Genomic DNA, 508 nt, shown 5'->3' with positions numbered 1-508 from the left:
ATTCGTTCCCCCATTCTTTGTGAACTTTCCCCCCCCCCTCCTTCCTGTCTCTCTTGCATTTGTTTGTCCTTTGAGATCTGGCTCGATCTGGCACTGGTTTTTTGTATCTCCTCCCTCGATCGCAGACATCCAGTGCTGCCAAATCTCTGTGTTTCTGGTTGGTTAGATAAGAGACTCAATTTGCCAGGATCCCCGTCTTCCTCTGAGCAACAACCTCCTTAATCTCCTCCGCCATCTTCCCTCGCCTTTCCACCCTCACATCCCACAAGCCCCTGACAGGCGGTCGCTTTCAAAACTGAACGACCCTGCCGTGTTGAGTTGATCGTTACTGGAGGAGACAGTTTGGTTATCTTTGACAGCTTGATGCAAAACAATTACAGAGTGAGGAACAACGACAGCAAAGAGGCCCAACTAAGAGAAGCAAAATGCTCACAAAGATACCAAAAACAACCAAGAAGAGACACAAAAAGAACCTTAAAGACACAAAACTATAATGACTACAGAGGGA

The sequence above is a fragment of the Notothenia rossii genome, assembly GCF_949606895.1.
Source record: "Notothenia rossii genome assembly, chromosome: 1".
In the NCBI taxonomy this organism is placed as follows: domain Eukaryota; kingdom Metazoa; phylum Chordata; class Actinopteri; order Perciformes; family Nototheniidae; genus Notothenia; species Notothenia rossii.
The sequence above is the reverse complement of the archived record's forward strand: the minus strand, read 5'-3'. Positions refer to the sequence as shown.